The 6,236-nt window shown below is 41.7% G+C and overlaps 1 protein-coding gene across 1 annotated transcript in view; it reads left to right on the top strand.

Annotated features, from left to right (window-relative positions):
• The first annotated feature begins 5,638 nt into the window (after window positions 1-5,638).
• gli2a (GLI family zinc finger 2a) overlaps window positions 5,639-6,236 on the top strand; it is a 90,876-nt gene continuing 90,278 nt past the window's right edge. The window contains 1 exon segment of the mRNA XM_030081246.1: window positions 5,639-6,107. The gene's annotated coding sequence lies outside the window, so the exon portion shown is untranslated.

Genomic DNA, 6,236 nt, shown 5'->3' with positions numbered 1-6,236 from the left:
TAATCTCCCTGCTTAAAACTTGTGTTTGTGATTTTGTTGGCTCCTGGATTTTTTACAGAGCGAGCGTGCACATGTAATTACAACTCACGTAACCTGTTGCACCGACAACTTCTTGACCACTTCTCTCAGTTAAGCCAACAAAATGCCAGGACCGGATGTTATAGACTAGGCCCTTTGAGGTTGACCGTGAGTCATTGAAAGGGGACAACACCCTCCCTCCCCCTGTTCGGTCCCCTCCCACAGCTTTGAAGTGGTGGTAGATTGTGCACAAACAACATAAACCTCCCGGCGACAAACGCTGTGATTTACCACCCGAGGCAAGGAAATGGCCACTAAGACAGTTCTATTCAGTTTATAGGGGTGTTTTGTAGTTTTCGTACCTCCGGACGGACACTCTTTTGTGATAGCCACTTTGAGAATGCTGGAAATGAGGATTCCCAAAGCTGAGGCAGAACAAATGCCCCGGCCAGGCACCTAACAGAGCCTTACAAGCTGAGGCCAGTTTTGTCAGAGCGAAACTCACGCTCTCATTGCTGCGATCAGAGGCCAAATGTTAGATCCAACACAACAACACAGACATATTGCTTAACTATTTCATAACAACTAGGGTAAATGGGATTTCGTAACAGTGGGATAAAGGAAAGATATATCACTCATAGCTTGTAAACTTTCAACCTGTCTGACTTGTGCATAAAGTTATGTGAAAGGTTCTGAACAAGTCTGCCTTTTGTCACCAACAGGGCTGCGATTGATTTATCCTCAGTTCAGTCAATCAAGTGAAAGTGGACTCTCTTCAAAACTGAAAACTTAGAATTCTTTAAAATTCAATTTAGAATTCATGAGTGTTCTTGAGAATAAAGGCATTTAAATTCTTAATTATAAAACAATATGAATTGCAGCACTTTATATTTTGATAGCAAGCTTTAGATAGAGAGAATGGGATTTTCCAAAGGCATTGTAGTGGATAGTGTACTGTAAAGTGTAGAGGATGGTGATTTCATCAACATCTTAAAATCTATCTATCTATCTATCTCCCTATCTATCTATTAGATAGATAGACAGATAGATGTTATTAACCCATCATTACTTTGTAAATGTAAAATGATGATAAGTGATCTCACGATAATTTAAAATGATAAACCAAACAAATCACATGACTAATAAAAAAAAACCCTCATGTTTAGCTGTCCCACAGTCAGTCTTTGTCTAAAATGCTCAGACAGTAATTTGCAAAGAGATGACATAATCCTCAATCCATTAAATCTCTATGTAAACAAACCCAGTGGTGGGGGGAGATGGTGTGTAAACAGAAAGCACCACACTGCACTCAGACTGGGATTTTAGCGCAATAACAGCATAATAACACATGCTGTCATAGCTTTGTGCTACAAGCTGCAATGTTTTAAATCATCACTAGAGGGCAACATTGTCTAAGAAATTTTATGATACTGCTTGTTCTTGAATGTTATTCTTGAATGTGATTTCCCCCCCCAAAAAAATATTAAAACAGACAGAAGAATCACGACTTTATAAACTAAATGTTGAAACTGGTCTTTCTAATTGACAAAAATGTAAGTGGACAGATAGCCTGTAAGTCTTCTATCAGGGAGGGGGGTCCACCAAAAAATGATTTAAGTTTACTGTTTCTTCCTCGCATTATTTTGCACAAGGAGAATGAACCTTAATTTCATACTTTCACATATGCAGCTTTTCTTGTCAAAGGCCAACAAGAAAGAACATGTCATCTCAAACTAAAACAAAAGACAGTGACATACTCTTCAACATACGGGGGTTCATATCTGAACATCTCTCTGTATTTGGGAAACTGTACTCTCTCACCTGGAAGCTGTGGGGAAAGTTTCAGCAGTATACAGGATAATATTCCTGTATCCTGAGGCAACACTGTGCTGCTTTCAAGGTGCAATAAGAGTGCTCAAATAGCCTGTCAGAAGCCCAGCGATGAGCAGATAAGAGGACAATGTCGCTACTATGCTCCAGCAGAGGGCTGCCTTACCCTCTTACCGCATTCACTCTACATGGATGTGAGAGGTAACCTTTCCTCTGCAATCCCACACTGCTGTGGATAAAGCCCATCATTCTGAACCATGCAACACAACTACACGGTCTACACATGTACATCAAAACAAAGTAACCTCCAGCTAATCTAAGGCATCTGCTATTATGTGTTGCAGAGTTAGAGAGCTGGAGTTGACAGATAAGCCTTTCTGACAGCCAGTGCCGACAAAAACATTTTTAGATTGATATTTTTTGCAGATATTCAGTATCTTCAGGTATGATTATTTTCACACTAAAAGGTTATGTTCTTGGAAACACATACATCATGGGACACTAAAATCTCCAACTTACCTATTTGATGTTAGGGAAAACTCACAGAAATGATGGCCCTTTGACTGAAATTAAGTGAGCCATGTCATTCACTAGTTCATAGAAGACCAATATTATCTTGATAGATATCAAATGATTCATTACCATCAAGATCTTTCTCAGAAAATCATATTTAGCTTTGGTTTAGATTATACAAATTAAGGGCAATGAGTTCAGTGGTGGAACACTCCAATCCATTAACACGCTAATAAATAATGACTGACTCTCTAAGCACCTTGACAGGCTGCCTAAACACTAAAGAATGCATCAGATCATATAATCAGGCCTCAATCTTATGCTCCCATGATCAAAAATCACTTTTCCTCACCCTTTCTTCATTTTCCCACTCTCATTCTCCACCCTTGGTATTTATTTTGCAGTTACATTCTTCTAGTCTGTCCAGAAAAGCCCAACAAGCTCATTAAAATTCTTGCTTGCAAGAGCCTGGAAGCACAGGAGAGAGAGAGGGCCAGTGGGCCTGACACTGGCATTCACCCCTTTTGTGGACATGTGCACAGGCACAGAGGCACCGGGAGCAACAGAGGCCGCTCATGTGCACAGGCTTGTTTAGAGAGTGGGCACTCAGGCATGATGCAACCACAGAGAGAGACAATAGGTGGCAGCATCTCAAGCCCCGAAACCAACTAGGACTGACAACTGCTCTCTGTCTCTCCCTCTCTCTTTTCAGCCTTGCTATCTATCCCTCATCCCTTTCCTCTAAATATAGTCCTTTTTGGTGGACTTTGCACAGTTTGTCTGTGTTTTCTATGAGTTCCCTCCCAGATCTGGTGGAATAAAGCTTCTATTGTGAATTGGTGTCAGTGGGAATGTCTGTCTAGCCCTGTGATGTGACCTATCCAAGGTGTTTCCCTGCATTTACACCCAATGCATGCTGGGATAGCGTTCACCCCGCAGTGACCCTGAATAGGGATTGGCAGGTAAAGACAATGAACGAATGATCAAATCTCTGCAGAGGCAACTGACACTGACCAGAGGCTATCAAAGGATGGAGTCAGATCACATGAACCTATAGTGTTCATATGTTTCATGCTGCTGACTTGCACAGCATAGTTTCATTCACAAGTCATCTACTTTTAATTCTAATGCTTCCAATAAAGCAAATGGATGTCATGTGTTAGGGGCAGCTTCCATATATCGCTGCTGTTGGGTGAAATGCTCACGTCTCTATAATGTCACCTTTTCAGAAACAAGGGGAACTGCTTCACTTTCAGCTTGACCACCACGCGATTGTGAGTTTATCCAATCAGCCGGACGGTTGTCACATTTGTCCTAATCCACAGAGGACCATGCGCAGGAAGCGAAAACATGAAAAATCACCCGTTACATGTTTTTCACATGGCAACAGTAATACATTACATGCGGTCACTGTCAAATTACATAGTGGGATCGGCAAATGCACACTTTGGCCGAGCAGAGCTGTTTTATGCGATGTGGCAGCTGAAGTGAAAGCAGGTAGATGACAGGTGTCAGGGTTGAAAAATTAATCATATAACTGTATACAGCATTTTGGTGTATAGTGTGTATTGTTGAATATTACCATATTACCTCAGGACCACAGCCCTGTGAGCTAGGTGCTCCATCATATTAATAGTATGCATAATCTAATACAAATTATGCTATTACAAAGGGGGTGTTATATTGTCTACAGTACACTATGCTATGGAATAAAGAGGAGCACCTAATATTATAGGGGTGTCATGCATGGCTGGCAACCTAGCAAAACCTCATAAGAACCACAAAACCTGAATTACAACCAAACATAACAAGTGAACTAAGTCTGAAGTATGGCACAGCATCACAGAGCTTAGAAGTTACTAAATGGTTTTCTTTACATATTAGTCCAGTTTGCCCATCCTTTTGCTTGATCCATAAACCAGTAAGTTTATGTTACAGGAACACAAGTTCCTCTTTTTTTTTTTAATGTGCATGTGTGTCTTTGTGTGTATTTCTATGGGTGTTTGTGCAAGTGCTGTAACTATGAATATACATGCATGTACATATCTATGCATGTATATACACATAACATACATGTCACTGAATAGGTTTGTTGACATTTCTTCTTTTTTTTTTTTTTATGTAATCAAATTCTGAGGTGGGATTCTCTTATAAGCCTCGAGGGGTTTTCTGTATCTCACCTGCACAATCTATTGTTATTTCATTCTTGTTCTGATGTTTTGCTTTTATTGTGCAAAAAATAAAAATAAAAAAATAAAAAATAAAAATAGGTCTCTGCTATGCTTTTACATTGCTTTCCGCGCACTTTTGCCCTGTTCTTTTCTTTAGTTCACATGAATAAATCCTTCAGGACTGTTCATTTTCCTTGAAACAAAATATAGATAGATAGATAGATAGATAGATAGATAGATAGATAGATAGATAGATAGCCTTTATTGTCCCAAAGGGAAATTCTTTTTTTAAAAGCAAAAAGTCTCTTACCTTAAGTCTTCGTGAGCATTCAAATGCACTGGTATGGACAGGGACACCGTGGGTACAACAGTAAGCCCTGCTTGTCCACAACACACCACACTGGCTCTTGCATCATTCTCCCCGCAAACAGCACAATAAAAGGTTCAGCTGCAAAAAATGACAAAGCTAACCTGAGGGTATGCGAAGGATGTTTGGTTTCAAATTCCCTGTCTACTTTTTAAACGACAAATGATGACTTTAACTGAGTAGCTGTGTGGATTTGTGAGAGAATGTGAGTTTGGTTTGTTTTAATTCAGGGAGGGAGCGCCTTATGATTATGCAGCCAGCCACTGACTCCAAAGAGCCAGCACTTCTGGAGAGAAAGTTCTCAAGTGTAACAAAGCCATGATTTTAGGGCTCAAATGTTTTTGCAACTGTTTTTATATGGTAAATAAATGTATAAAACAAATCTCCAACCACACCACTAATGAACAGATGGAAAGGTGTGATTCAAGTGTAATAACTCCTTTGTTCGCTCTCACAGCTCACAGCTTGCAGCATGGACATAGCTGGCTCCCAAAAACATCCTAACTGTAAAGCCCGTGAAAAATCGAGCAAGAAATGAAACTTTATCTAACTCCCCTCCACCCCCCGACTACAACTGCTGGATTGAGTTAGCCCGGCCCATCTGGTGCAGCAAATGGCCCAACTCACCAGGGAGCAAGGGGAGTGAGAGAGGAGGAGATGGGGGGAGAGGAGAGAGAGCGAGGAGGAGGAGGGGGGTCGGATTGAAAACAGATCATCAGCCTGGAGATCTCACCACCACCGCATGTCTCTGGAACAACTGTCGATTAAAGCTTAGCCGCCTCTAGCTGCTAACTTTTACGCAGACGCCAAGAGGAACCAGGCTCACCCCATCATGTTAGTTTGGTGAAGAAGGAGAAGAAAAAAACGCGCAAAAGGACGCACGAAATGAGCGCACCTCTCGGAGAAGATGGATTGTAAGAAAAGTTAGACGCGACTTCTGCACTCAGCTGAGACAAGTAACTGGGAAAGGAGGGAGGGGGGTGTAATGCCGTGCAAACTTTGCGCAGACTTTCCCCGAAACTTTGCTTAACTCGGTTCATGGAGTTTCACGTCCGGGAGTCCAGAGAGGCTTGTTTGTGTGTTTTGCGATCGATGGTGGTGCCAGCTCGGCCCTAGCTTTCGGGAACCGGAGCCCAAGACAAAGTTTTCCTCGGACAGAAAGTGACTGGACGAGCGTCGGCGTCCCAGTGAACAAGACGGCAGCGAAGGTAAGGAAAGTTTGCGGTGATGCTGACAGGCGGCGGCTTTGTCAGGAGGTCGCTGAAATATGTCGTTTCCACGGATTTCTCCATTTCTTCTCGGCTCTGTAGAATTTGTTTGACTTGTTCTCCTTCCTT

Source organism: Myripristis murdjan, chromosome 21 (assembly GCF_902150065.1).
Source record: "Myripristis murdjan chromosome 21, fMyrMur1.1, whole genome shotgun sequence".
Classification (NCBI taxonomy): domain Eukaryota; kingdom Metazoa; phylum Chordata; class Actinopteri; order Holocentriformes; family Holocentridae; genus Myripristis; species Myripristis murdjan.
Note: the sequence above shows the minus strand (reverse complement) of the source record. Positions and strands in the feature narration are given on the sequence as shown.